Genomic DNA, 14414 nt, shown 5'->3' with positions numbered 1-14414 from the left:
GTTTAATTTCATTCCTTTAGGTTCCACGGTGTTTGTTGGCTGCAAGTTTTCCACTGCAAGAAGAGGCTCGTATCATTGACCAGGAGCGAGCTACAATGGTGAGTAGCCATAACATTTATGTTAAACACTTCCTATTTCATGTCTAACAGTACTTGATTTAACAAATAACCATAAATAAATACAGTGTGGGCACTGAAGTTAACATATGTGATTATACTGCCTAATCTGTCACGGAGTAGATTGTTGCAAAGTAATATAAGATCCAAAGTTGTAATTCAGAATAGTTTTCAAAAGAAGGCCATTAGAATTATATACAAGTCTGATTACCCTGAACAAGCTATTAATTAAATCACAAATTCTTCAATTCAAAGATTTGGTAGATTATCAGACAAATAATGTCTAACAGTAATTGATTTAACACATCACGATAAGTAGATTGAGTGTGGGCACTCTCAAGTTAACATATGTGATTATACTGCCTAATCTGTTACAGAGTATGTTGTTGCCAAGTAATGTAGAATAGATCCAAAGTAGTAATCCAGAATAGTTTTGAAGAGGCCATTAGAATGATAAACAAATCTGATTACCTTGAACATAATAACAAGCTAAGTGTTTAATATGTCCTATGAAGTCAAAATTGGGCACCATCATGTGGTGAAATTTGGAATTGCATCACATCCAATTTTGCCTGGGAACAAACAGATTACATAAATCTTAGTTTTGAATAAGCCACTCCTTCTCAAACAAGTAAACTCTGCCCATTTTGCGCAGTAGATGTTCTGTTAATATCTAGTATTTATACAAAGTCATAATTTAAATTGCTTTCAACCTTCATTCATCGGTTCAACCAACATTACTCGCTCTTATTACCAACTTGTATTGATTTAACTAAGCGTTTAATACTTCCTATCAGGTCTCAAATCGAGATTTGGCAAAATACAATTTCAGCAAATCCAATTTTGCCAGGGAACAAAAATAGATTAAATAAACTAAATAAGTCCTCTTCCCATTAAATAAATCAGAAAAGTCTGTCTTGTAACCAGTCCTCTTCAAACAAGTAAAGTCTGCCCATTTTGTGCCGTAGATTTTGTGTCTATGCCTAGTATTTAAACAAAATCATAATTTAAACGACTTCTTTCCTTCATTCACTTTGGAAATTTGGAATTGCAGCAAATCGAATTTTGGCAGGGAACAAAAATAGATCAATTAAACTAAATAAGTCTTCTTCCCATTAAATAAATTAAAAAAGTCTGTCTTGTAACCAGTCCTTTTCAAACAAGTAAAGTCTGCCCATTTTGTGCCGTCGATTTTGTGTTAATGCCTAGTATTTATACAAAATTTATACCAGCTCAGTGGCCTAGTGGTAGAGTGTCCGCCCTGAGACTGGAAGGTTGTGGGTTCAAACCCTGGCCGGGTCATACCAAAGACTATAAAAATGGGACCCATTGCCTCCCTGCTTGGCACTCAGCATTAAGGGTTGGAATTGGGGGGTTAGATCACCAAATGATTCCCGGGCGCGGCACCGCTGCTGCCCACTGCTCCCTTCGGGGATGGGTTAAATGCAGAGACAAATTTCACCGCACCCAGTTGTGTGTGTGACAATCATTGGGACTTCAAATCATAATTTAAAGGACTTCATTCCTTCATTCACTTTGGAAATTTGGAATTGCAGCACATCAAATTTTGCCTGGGAAGAAAAGTAGATTAAATAAATTTAATAAGTCTTACTACTTCCCATTAAATAAATTAAATACGTCTTACTTGTTCCCACTCCTTTTCAAAACAGTAGTTTAAAACGAGGGCCCTTCACTCAATCTTTAACCTCAACCCCGCACGTTGTGTTGTATCTGTGAATGTTGGTTGTGGCCAAATGATAGTTTTCTTTCATTCGTTTAGGTTCCAAGAAAACTTGATGTAACTCTACTTTTAACTGCCGTTTCAGATAAGCGGGTATTACGTCGCAGTCATGTGCCGCGGATATGACGTAATTGCCCGAACCTCCGATTCAAATCTGTTGGCGCGATGGCCGTGAGCCACTGAGCAGCGACGATTATCAACAGAAATATCTTTATTTTCTGCTTGCAACTGGACCGTCTAGAGCGTACACGGTAAGTAACACTCATTGTGTTTAAGGAGATTTACGTTTGTAATAGCAGAAGTGTAGCCACGTTGCGTTGTACGTGTGAAAATTGGTCGAGGCGAAATGTTAATGTTTAATTTCATTCCTTTAGGTTCCACGGTGTTTGTTGGCTGCAAGTTTTCCACTGCAAGAAGAGGCTCGTATCATTGACCAGGAGCGAGCTACAATGGTGAGTAGCCATAACATTTATGTTAAACACTTCCTATTTCATGTCTAACAGTACTTGATTTAACAAATAACCATAAATAAATACAGTGTGGGCACTGAAGTTAACATATGTGATTATACTGCCTAATCTGTCACGGAGTAGATTGTTGCAAAGTAATATAAGATCCAAAGTTGTAATTCAGAATAGTTTTCAAAAGAAGGCCATTAGAATTATATACAAGTCTGATTACCCTGAACAAGCTATTAATTAAATCACAAATTCTTCAATTCATAGATTTGGTAGATTATCAGACAAATAATGTCTAACAGTAATTGATTTAACACATCACGATAAGTAGATTGAGTGTGGGCACTCTCAAGTTAACATATGTGATTATACTGCCTAATCTGTTACAGAGTATGTTGTTGCCAAGTAATGTAGAATAGATCCAAAGTAGTAATCCAGAATAGTTTTGAAGAGGCCATTAGAATAATAAACAAATCTGATTACCTTGAACATAATAACAAGCTAAGTGTTTAATATGTCCTATGAAGTCAAAATTGGGCACCATCATGTGGTGAAATTTGGAATTGCATCACATCCAATTTTGCCTGGGAACAAACAGATTAAATAAATCTTAGTTTTGAATAAGCCACTCCTTCTCAAACAAGTAAACTCTGCCCATTTCGCGCAGTAGATGTTCTGTTAATATCTAGTATTTATACAAAGTCATAATTTAAATTGCTTTCAACCTTCATTCATCGGTTCAACCAACATTACTCGCTCTTATTACCAACTTGTATTGATTTAACTAAGCGTTTAATACTTCCTATCAGGTCTCAAGGCAAGATTTGGCAAAATACAATTTCAGCAAATCCAATTTTGCCAGGGAACAAAAATAGATTAAATAAACTAAATAAGTCTTCTTCCCATTAAATAAATCAGAAAAGTCTGTCTTGTAACCAGTCCTCTTCAAACAAGTAAAGTCTGCCCATTTTGTGCCGTAGATTTTGTGTCTATGCCTAGTATTTAAACAAAATCATAATTTAAACGACTTCTTTCCTTCATTCACTTTGGAAATTTGGAATTGCAGCAAATCGAATTTTGCCAGGGAACAAAAATAGATCAATTAAACTAAATAAGTCTTCTTCCCATTAAATAAATTAAAAAAGTCTGTCTTGTAACCAGTCCTTTTCAAACAAGTAAAGTCTGCCCATTTTGTGCCGTCGATTTTGTGTTAATGCCTAGTATTTATACAAAATCATAATTTAAAGGACTTCATTCCTTCATTCACTTTGGAAATTTGGAATTCCAGCACATCAAATTTTGCCTGGGAAGAAAAGTAGATTAAATAAATTTAATAAGTCTTACTACTTCCCATTAAATAAATTAAATACGTCTTACTTGTTCCCACTCCTTTTCAAAAAAGTAGTTTAAAACGAGGTCCCTTCACTCAACCTTTAACCCTATTTATTCACCTTCTAGGCTAAGTGTTAAAGGCTAAGTGTTAAAGGCTAAGTGTTAGAGGCTAAGTGCCAGAGGCTAGGCGCCAGAGGCGAGTTTTTGTGGGCTGAAGTTTTAGTGGGGTTAGTGTGAATACAATCCAAAAGAATACAACAGAATACAATACAATAGAATATAATACATAGATTAAATTCAATAGCTCTTACTACTTCCCATTAAATAAATTAAATACGTCTTACTTGTTCCCAATCCTTTTCAAAAAAGTAGTTTAAAACGAGGGCCCTTCACTCAACCTTTAACCTCAACCCCGCACGTCACATTGTGTTGTATCTGTGAATGTTGGTTGTGGCCAAATGATAGTTTTCTTTCATTCGTTTAGGTTCCACGGTGTTTGTTGGCTATGTTTTCCACTGTCAGAAGGATGAAAATACAAAGTACAACGCTTGGACGTGGGCGAAGACGTCACCGGTGAGTCCTTCCTTCCTATTTATTTACCTTCTAGATGCTAGAGGCTAAGTGTTAGAGGCTAAGTGTTAGAGGCTAAGTGTTAAACACAATACGAACAACACAACGATACTGCACTGAACAACACGATACCGCACTGAGAAACACGATACCGGACTGAACAACACGATACCGCACTGAACAACACCATGCCGCACTGAACACCATGCCACACTGAACAACACCATCCCGCACTGAACAACACCATGCCGCACTAAACAACACCATGCCGCACTGAACAACACCATGCCTCACTGAACGACACCATGCCGCACTGAAAGACACCATGCCGCACTGAACGACACCATGCCGCACTGAAAGACACCATCCCGCACTGAACACCATGCCGCACTGAACAACACCATCCTGCACTGAACAACACCATCCCGCACTGAACAACACCATCCCGCACTGAACAACACCATGCCGCACTGAACAACATTATGCCGCACTGAACAACATTATGCCGCACTGAACAACACCACGCCGCACTGAACAACACCATGCCGCACTGAACAACATTATGCCGCACTGAACAACACCATGCCGCACTGAACAACACCATGCCGCACTGAACAACACCATGCCGCACTGAACAACATTATGCCGCACTGAACAACGCCATGCCGCACTGAACAACACCATCCTGCACTGAACAACACCATTCCGCATTGAACACCATGCCGCACTGAACAACACCATCCCGCACTGAACAACACCATCCCGCACTGAACAACACCATGCCGCACTGAACAACATTATGCCGCACTGAACAACATTATGCCGCACTGAACAACACCATGCCGCACTGAACAACACCATGCCGCACTGAACAACACCATGCCGCACTGAACAACATTATAACGCACTGAACAACACCATCCCGCACTGAACAACACCATGCCGCACTAAACAACATTATGCCGCACTGAACAACATTATGCCGAAATGAACAACACCATGCCGCACTGAACAACACCATGCCGCACTGAACAACACCATCCTGCACTGAACAACACCATCCCGCACTGAACAACACCATGCCGCACTGAACAACACCATGCCGCACTGAACAACACCATGCCGCACTGAACAACACCATGCCGCAATGAACAACACCATCCCGCACTGAACAACATTATGCCGCACTGAACAACATTATGCCGCACTGAACAACACCATGCCGCACTGAACAACACCATGCCGCACTGAACAACACCATGCCGCACTGAACAACACCATGCCGCACTGAACAACACGATCCCGCATTGAACAACACCATGCCGCACTGAACAACACCATCCTGCACTGAACAACACCATCCCGCACTGAACAACACCATCCTGCACTGAACAACACCATCCCGCACTGAACAACACCATGCCGCACTGAACAACATTATGGCGCACTGAACAACACCATGCCGCACTGAGCAACACCATGCCGCACTGAACAACACCATCTCGCACTGAACAACACCATGCCGCACTGAACAACACCATTCCGCACTGAACAACACCATGCCGCACTGAACAACATTACGCTGCACTGAACAACACCATGCCGCACTGAACAACATTATAACGCACTGAACAACACCATCCCGCACTGAACAACACCATGCCGCACTAAACAACATTATGCCGCACTGAACAACACCATGCCGCACTGAACAACACCATCCTGCACTGAACAACACCATTCCGCATTGAACACCATGCCGCACTGAACAACACCATCCCGCACTGAACAACACCATCCCGCACTGAACAACACCATGCCGCACTGAACAACATTATGCCGCACTGAACAACATTATGCCGCACTGAACAACACCATGCCGCACTGAACAACACCATGCCGCACTGAACAACACCATGCCGCACTGAACAACATTATAACGCACTGAACAACACCATCCCGCACTGAACAACACCATGCCGCACTAAACAACATTATGCCGCACTGAACAACATTATGCCGAAATGAACAACACCATGCCGCACTGAACAACACCATGCCGCATTGAACAACACCATCCTGCACTGAACAACACCATCCCGCACTGAACAACACCATGCCGCACTGAACAACACCATGCCGCACTGAACAACACCATGCCGCAATGAACAACACCATCCCGCACTGAACAACATTATGCCGCACTGAACAACATTATGCCGCACTGAACAACATTATGCCGCACTGAACAACATTATGCCGCACTGAACAACATTATGCCGCACTGAACAACACCATGCCGCACTGAACAACACCATGCCGCACTGAACAACACCATGCCGCACCGAACAACACCATGCCGCACTGAACAACACGATCCCGCATTGAACAACACCATGCCGCACTGAACAACACCATCCTGCACTGAACAACACCATCCCGCACTGAACAACACCATGCCGCACTGAACAACATTATGGCGCACTGAACAACATTATGCCGCACTGAACAACACCATGCCGCACTGAACAACACCATGCCGCACTGAACAACACCATGCCGCAATGAACAACACCATCCCGCACTGAACAACACCATGCCGCACTGAGCAACACCATGCCGCACTGAACAACACCATCCCGCACTGAACAACACCATGCCGCACTGAACAACACCATTCCGCACTGAACAACACCATGCCGCACTGAACAACATTACGCTGCACTGAACAACACCATGCCGCACTGAACAACATTATTGCGCACTGGACAACATTATGCCGCACTGAACAACACGATCCCGCATTGAACAACACCATCCTGCACTGAACAACACCATGCCGCACTGAACAACACCATGCCACACTGAACAACACCATTCCGCACTGAACAACACCATGCCGCACTGAACAACACCATGCCGCACTGAACAACACCATGCCGCACTGAACAACATTATGCCGCACTGAACAACATTATGGCGCACTGAACAACATTATGCCGCACTGAACAACACCATGCCGCACTGAACAACATTATGCCGCACTGAACAACATTATGTCGCACTGAACAACACCATGCCGCACTGAACAACACCATGCCGCACTGAACAACATTATGCCGCACTGAAAAACACCATGCCGCACTGAACAACACCATCCCGCACTGAACAACACCATGCCGCATTGAACAACACCATGCCGCACTGAACAACACCATGCTGCACTGAACAACATTATGCTGCACTGAACAACACGATCCTGCATTGAACAACACCATGCCGCACTGAACAACACCATCCTGCACTGAACAACACCATCCTGCACTGAACAACACCACCCCGCACTGAACAACACGATCCCGCATTGAACAACACCATCCCGCACTGAACAACACCATGCCGCACTGAACAACACCATTCCGCACTGAACAACACCATGCCGCACTGAACAACACCATGCCGCACTGAACAACATTATGCCGCACTGAACAACACCATGCCGCACTGAACAACACCATGCCGCACTGAACAACACGATCCCGCATTGAACAACACCATCCTGCACTGAACAACACCATGCCGCACTGAACAACACCATCCTGCACTGAACAACACCATTCCGCACTGAACAACACCATGCCGCACTGAACAACACCATCCTGCACTGAACAACACCATCCCGCACTGAACAACACCATGCCGCATTAAACAACACCATGCCGCACTGAACAACACCATCCTGCACTGAACAACACCATGCCGCACTGAACAACACCATGCCGCACTGAACAACACCATGCCGCACTGAACAACATTATGCCGCACTGAACAACATTATGCCGCACTAAACAACATTATGTCGCACTGAACAACACCATGCCGCACTGAACAACACCATGCTGCACTGAACAACATTATGCCGCACTGAACAACACGATCCCGCACTGAACAACACCACCCCGCACTGAACAACACGATCCCGCATTGAACAACACCATGCCGCACTGAACAACACCATCCCGCACTGAACAACACCATGCCGCACTGAACAACATTATGCCGCACTGAACAACATTATGCCGCACTGAACAACACCATGCCGCACTGAACAACACCATGCCGCACTGAACAACACGACGTCGCACTGAACAACACGACGCCGCACAGAACAACACGACGCCGCACAGAATAACACAATACCGCACAGAACAAGACAATACCGCACAAACAGTTTTAGATAATATTACGTCGCAGTCATGTGACGCGGACATGACGTCAATAGGCGGAACTCACGGCAAAATTATAATCCGTGGGCGTGGCTTGCAACAGGAAGTAGGAAAGCGGCAGTTCTGGCAAACAAGACACAGCGGTTAGTAACACGATGACTAACAAGGCAAATATTTTTGTTTTCAGCTTGCAACTTGACCGTCTAGAGCGTACAAGGTAATTACAACTGTTTTTTTTTAGCCCTGAAAAGCGAGGGAGTGTGGCGTTTGGGAGGAATGTCGAACTCGGCGTCTGCTTCCAGCCACAGACGCCAAATTTCGACGATCATTTCGACTGGTCAACGGTTGTAAATTATTGCGTTGACTAAAAACTTTATTTAACTCTACTCTTAACTTTGCCGTTTCAGATATGCGGGTATTACACCGCGGAAATGACGTCAATAGGCTGAACTCTCGCCAAAATTCAAATCTGTGGGCGCAATGGCCTTGAGCGAGACACCGGATACAAACACGACGATTATCAACAGAAATATCTTTATTTTCTGCTTGCAAGTGGACCGTCTAGAGCGTACACGGTAAGTACAACTCATTGTGTTTAAAAAGATTTACGTTTGTGTAGTTTGCGTTGCGTTGTATCTGTGAATGTTGGTTGAGGCTAAATGTTAATGTTTAATTTCATTCCTTTAGGTTCCACGGTGTTTGTTGGCTGTATGTTTTCCACTGCAAGAAAAGGCTCGTATCATTGACCAGCAGGAGCTACAATGGTGAGTACCCCTTTCGTCTTCCATTTATGTTAAACACTTCCTATTTCATGTCTAACAGTACTCGATTTAACAAATAACCATAAATAAATACAGTGTGGGCAGTCACGTTAACATATGTGATTATCCTGCCTAATATGTTTATCACAAATATGTCACTAATCACTAATATGTTTATTTGTTTATCACAACACCTTTGGACCTTCAGCAATCGATTATTTCCCTTCATCTACATAGAGACAGAACGATGGTGTCTTAAACATCTCATTCATTTCACCAAATAACTTCACGCAGGTGGATAACGGCCGTCTCGGTCACGCTATGTTGCGTGATGCAGTTTTGAAGAACCAAATGCATTTATTCAATGAATAAGTCAAGCTAGTTCTATGTTTATGATGTTGTAAGTTACGGTACCGATTGAAGTTGAGTTCGAAGCCAGTGGAAAACAGCGCTGCGTTTGTGCTCTCCAGGTACAAATGTTGTGATCTCTGACTGACGACCGGGCGAGACTCGAGTAAGAGATGTCCAAACGAGCTCCGGCAGGGCGGGCCAAGGCGGAGCGAACGGACGCCCTTCAGGCCGCCAATGACGAGCTGAGAACCAAACTGATGGACGTCCAGTTAGAACTTCAGCAGGAGAAGAACAAGGTGAAAACCTCAACAGACAGACACTGCCTGCCTCCCTGCCTGCCTCCCTGCCTGCCTCCCTGCCTGCCTCCCTCCCTCCCAGTTTTCCCGATGTAGATTAGACATGCGTGTGCCATGACTGTGTCAGCCTACATCAACAAATGCACCGAGGACGTCAGCACCACTAAGAATATCATCACCCGGGGCAACCAACGACCCTGGATGACTGAGGAGGTACGTCAAACGCTACGAGCGCGGAACTCTGCCTTCAAGTCTGGCGACAAGGAGACACTGAGGACAGCGAGAGCCAACTTGAACCGTGCCATCAGGATAGCGAAGCGAGACCGCAGTCGAAAATTTCAGGATCGTTTCCACGACGTCAAAAACATCAGGAGTATGTGGCAAGGCATACGGGCGATTACAGACTACAACTCACCCTCCCCCCCCCCGGTGGGTGTAGTTGATGCTGACTTTCTAAATGGTCTAAATAACTTCTTTGGGAGGTTCGAGGCACTAAACGGCACTCCAGCAGTTAAAACTGTCCCCCATCAGGAAGAGGAGGTACTCTGCCTTGACTCCGCCGATGTGTTGAAGACCCTGAGGAGAGTCAACCCCTGTAAGGCCCCTGGCCCCGACAACATTCCTGGGCGTGTGTTCAGGGAATGTGCAAGTCATCTGGCTGGGGTCATCACAGACATTTTTAACACCTCGCTGGGCCAAGCCACAGTGCCGGCGTGCTTTAAGACTGCCTCCATCATTCCGGTGCCGAAGAAACCTCAAATCACCTCATTTAATGATTACCGGCCTGTTGCACTGACTCCGGTTATGATGAAGTGCTTCGAAAGGCTGCTTAAAGGTCACATCGTTTCCAGACTCCCCCTATTATTTGACCCGTTCCAGTTTGCCGACCGGCAAAACCGCTCCACTCAGGACGCCATCTCCTCCGTTCTTCACCTGAGCCTGGCTCACCTGGAGGAGAAGAACACCCATGTGCGGAGGCTGTTCCTGGACTTCAGCTCAGCGTTTAACACCATCATCCCACAGCATCTGGTAGGAAAATTGGAACACCTGGGCTTCAACACCCCCCTTCGCAACTGGCTGCTAGACTTCCTCACCAACAGACCTCAGTCAGTCCGGGTCGGACAGAACACCTCTGATGTCATCACCCTCAGCACAGGCTCCCTTCAGGGCTGCGTCATGAGCCCCCTGCTGTGCACCCTGATGACACACGACTGCGTCCTCAGGTTCACCACCAATCACATCGTGAAGTCAGCAGACGACACAACGGTGGTGGGGCTCATCAGAGACAACAACGACCTGGACTACAGAGAGGAGGTGGAGCAGCTGGTGGGCTGGTGCAGAGAAAACAGCCTGATCTTGAATGAGGAGAAGATGAAGGAGATCATCGTCGACTTCAGGAAAAAACAGCCTCACCACGCTCCACTGATCATCAACAGCTCAGCTGTGGAGGTGGTCAGCACCACCAAATTCCTGGGGGTCCACATCACAGAAGACCTCACCTGGACTATGAACACTACGGCACTGGTCAAGAGGGCACAGAAGCGCTTGTACTTCCTGCGGAGGATGAGGAGAGCCCACCTGCCCCCACCCATCATGAGGACGTTCTACAGGAGCACCATAGAGAGCATTCTGACAAGCTGTCTCTCTGTGTGGTGTGGAGGCTGCACCGCCTCCGATTGGAAGAACGTGAGGAGAGTGGTGAGGACAGCAGAGAGGATCATAGGGGCTCCTCTTCCCTCCATTCAGGACATTTCATCTCAGCGCTGCATGTCCCGTGCCCGTAACATCATCAATGACCCATCACACCCCCACCATGGACTGTTCTCCCTGCTGCCCTCTGGGAAGAGGTTTGCAGCATCCGCTGCAGGTCCACCAGGTTCTGCAACAGCTTTTTCCCTGCTGTCATCAGACTGTTGAACACTAGAACTGTTGAGCTCTAAACTGAACTCTGCATCACACATTCACAGAACTGTACTTTATGACACTACGGACCTCTATCTTGCACTATCTCGCACTACCAACTTTACTGAACTTGTATAAACCCTTTAAATAGAAGTTTAATACATGGTTTAGCATTCCTCTGCACACTCTTGAATACTGTTTTGCCTACTTGCACTATTGCATAATTATCACTGCTGCACTTTATACTTATTTTTAATATATATATATATATATATATATAGTATATATGTATATATATATATTTTCATAGGATATGTTACTTCTATTCAACTGCAATATCACTACTTTGTTGTAAGACGTATGCAACGGAATTTCGTTTTGTATGCACCATGTGCAGACAAGATGACAATAAAGTTTGTCTAAGTCTAAGTCATGTCAGGTCAGCTGTCTGGAGAGAGAGAGAAGTCAGGACCTGCGGGCGGAGCACCACCGTGCCACCGCCGCCATGACGGAACTCAAAAGCAAACTCCATGAGGAGAAGCAGAAAGAGTTAGCCATTACCAGGGAGACATTACTGCGGCAGCATGAAATGGAGCTGATGAGAGTGATCAAAATCAAAGATGGAGAGATCCAGCGACTGAATGCCTTGGTCCTCAGCCTGAGGGACGGCTCCATGGACAAGGTGATCCGCTCTATCCGTGTCTGACTATCCGCACGCCACGTCGGGCTTCGATGCGGCCGCTACCGTATTGTGTAGCTTGTCCCCAGTAAGCGTCGCGGCGCTCCGTTGCGGTCTCAACGGCCCGGGGTGGCGCAATGTCTGCTCAGGTGAGGAGGGGGGGCGCTTTGCTGGCGGAGGTGGAGGAGACGCGGCGGTGTCGGGAGACCGAGCGGTGTCGCCTCCACCAGGAGCGCGGAAGAAGCCCTGGCAGCGGCCCAGCAGGCCTGGCAGTCCCGAGCGGCCGAGCTCCGATCGGCTCATCACCAGCATCGGGAGGAGCTGAGCCGAACCAAGAGAGACTGCGAGAGGGAGATCCGCCGACTGGTAGGACTGATCAGATGCGCGGTGCGTGGCTATGTTCCCAATTTCGTTGTATACCTGCAGTGCAATGACACCTAAGGCATTCTATTCTATTCTATTTCACAAGAAGAAAATGTCCGGTTGCTCGCTTCGCTTTTGTCACAGCAAAGGTGTTCTAGTCGATTCAAGAAAAAAATTGGCCGGTTGCTCTCTTTGTTTTTGTCACAATTCTGGCAAATGAGTTTGCCCGCCTGCCTGAGCGCTCCCCGTTTGTACATCCAGACGGATGAGATCAAGCTGAAAGACAGAGCGGTTAGTGTTTTGGATGAAGCCCTGGGGCCGGCCACGTCCACCGCCTTCAGCTGCAGACTCAGGCTGCCGAGCAGCAGATCGCTGCCCTGAGGGATTCCCAAAGGGCGGGCCTAAACTACCCTGGAAGTGGGGTCAACGCCGCTACTAGCAATCCTCTTCATTGCGTAAGCCACCTCATCACACACTTGCAGTACGCATGACTTAGTTCGTTGCTGGAGGAAGGTAGCACAAAAACAGTTTTGAACTTTGAACGAGTGCTTGTGTGTGTGTGTTGCGGGGCGTTTTCAGTCTCAGGAGGATCGGGACACGCGACGGTTTCATCTGAAAATCGCTGAGCTCAGCGCAGTCATCAGGAAACTGGAGGATCGAAACGCCCTGCTTTCTGAAGAGCGCAATGAACTGGTAATTTATTGACGGCACGCTTGAAGGTTTGCGCTACGTTTGATGCGCGCCATCCAGCGAGGCACCCATTGCGCTTGCTTATTAGTTGAGCGGCGCGGCGAGTCGGTTGCCTGGTAGATGTCTTTTATTGGGAGCCAAAGCCACGATTCCGTTCAAACCGATGCAAAAGGAATGGATACGTTCTGGCCCGCGTGTTGTGCGTCTTTCACATCCCGCACTTCATGCTTGCAGCTAAAGCGACTGAGAGAAACAGAAAGCCAGTTTCTGCCACTCCTGTACAAAAACAAACGCCTGAGCAGGAAGAATGAAGAACTCTCGCTGGTGCTGTGTCGCCTTGAAAACAAAGTGCGCTTTGTCACCCAGGAGAACGAGGAGATGGCAAGCTTGGTAAGTCGACGCGGACAACGGCGGCGTGCCAACAGAGTCCACTGCATTTGTGTTCCACAGAGAAGGCCTAGTTCGCTCAATGACCTGGACCGCGGTTGCGGCCAGCAGGACGGTGAAATGGAGTTCCTTCAAGTTGTGGAGCAGCGGCACATCATCGACGACTTGTCCAAGGTCTTCAGGCAGGCGACTCGGTGCACGTACGGCAGCGCCGCGCTCGCTCGCTGTCGCCAGGAAACCTTTTCCGTCCAAAGCTTGGCCGGCGGCCGCCATCCAAAAAATTGGCCCCTTAAATTCCGACCTTTCAAGCAGGAGCATTGTGCGCACGCGTTTGAACACGCTTTAGACTTGTTTTGCCGTTTTCAGCAGCTCAAAGCTCCCGTTTTGTCAGCGCCTTTGCCACTCGCTGTGCGCTGAAAACGACGGACTTGCCCGGCTGCTCAGCCCGTCAACCATGAGCCGCGAGCGCGACGTCATTGTCCGTAGGCAGCTAGTGGCAAAATGCACCCTGTTAGAGTTGCGCTCGCTCCAACTTATTTTGC

General features: G+C 46.5%; 1 protein-coding gene across 26 annotated transcripts in view; it reads left to right on the top strand.

Annotated features, from left to right (window-relative positions):
- Positions 1-14414, top strand: part of LOC148385753 (uncharacterized) — a 226599-nt gene continuing 212185 nt past the window's right edge. For all 26 annotated transcript variants that reach the window (XR_015853117.1, XR_015853121.1, XR_015853119.1 and 23 more), the window contains exons 1-2: positions 1-98; positions 1943-2108. The gene's annotated coding sequence lies outside the window, so the exon portion shown is untranslated. The remainder of the gene's footprint in view (positions 99-1942; positions 2109-14414) is intronic.

The sequence above is a fragment of the Syngnathus floridae genome, chromosome 16 (genome assembly GCF_059516105.1).
Source record: "Syngnathus floridae isolate MCC-2025c chromosome 16, RoL_Sflo_1.0, whole genome shotgun sequence".
NCBI lineage: Eukaryota > Metazoa > Chordata > Actinopteri > Syngnathiformes > Syngnathidae > Syngnathus > Syngnathus floridae.
The sequence above is the reverse complement of the archived record's forward strand: the minus strand, read 5'-3'. Positions and strand labels throughout refer to the sequence as shown.